Here is an 870-nt window from a genome sequence, read left to right on the forward strand (position 1 = left end):
TATCTGGAGACACGGTAGTGTCTCGGCGCTAAGCCAAGCGCGCGACACTGCCGTGCCTCCTTTACGCGAAACTGAGAATTTTTCAGGGTCGAGTGATCAGAATCTCAGTAACGGTTAAACCGATCAAGTTCTACATACGCTCAATCGACAGCAAATACTAAAATTGTATGATAAAAGTGCTTTCATTTTTTTTCTACGTGCCCTACGAGCGGAGATATCACGACGCAAAGTCCGGATCTGTGAATTTTCACGTTTCATTTTTTAAGATACGTCGTCATCATTATCAACGTCGTCGACCAGAGAGAAATGTACGTCTCGGTTTTTCGATAATAGAGGGCCTTTGACTTTATGTGTTATCTCACTCTATCTATCATCTCACTCTATCTATGTTGCACTGTGTATCACATATAATATGACGCGCGCGCGGTTTAAAATCTTATAATTAAAAATATTATTAATAATATATGTATATAATGTTATTATATATATCGAAATATAGAGAAACTATGTGTCCAGGTATTCACTAACTAATAACGAGGAATTAAGTATCTAGATGTTGTCTATATATATTCGTCATCAAGGAAGTAAGTGTCTACGTGTTTGATTTCGAGGAAGTGAGTGTCTAGGTGTTCGCTGTCGAGGAAAGTGTTTAGGTGTTCGCCTTCGAGGAATTGGGTGTTTACGTGTTCGCCGTCGAGGAACTAAGTGTCTAGGTGTTCGCCTTCGAGGAAGTGGGTGTTTACGTGTTCGACGTCGAGGAAGTGAGTGTCTAGGTGTTCGCCTTCGATGAAGTGAGTGTCTAGGTGTTCGCCTTCGAGGAACTAAGTGTCTAGGTGTTCGCCTTCGACGAATTGGGTGTCTACGTGTTCG

The sequence above is a fragment of the Cyphomyrmex costatus genome, unplaced genomic scaffold (genome assembly GCF_001594065.2).
Source record: "Cyphomyrmex costatus isolate MS0001 unplaced genomic scaffold, Ccosl1.0 scaffold202, whole genome shotgun sequence".
In the NCBI taxonomy this organism is placed as follows: Eukaryota; Metazoa; Arthropoda; class Insecta; order Hymenoptera; family Formicidae; genus Cyphomyrmex; species Cyphomyrmex costatus.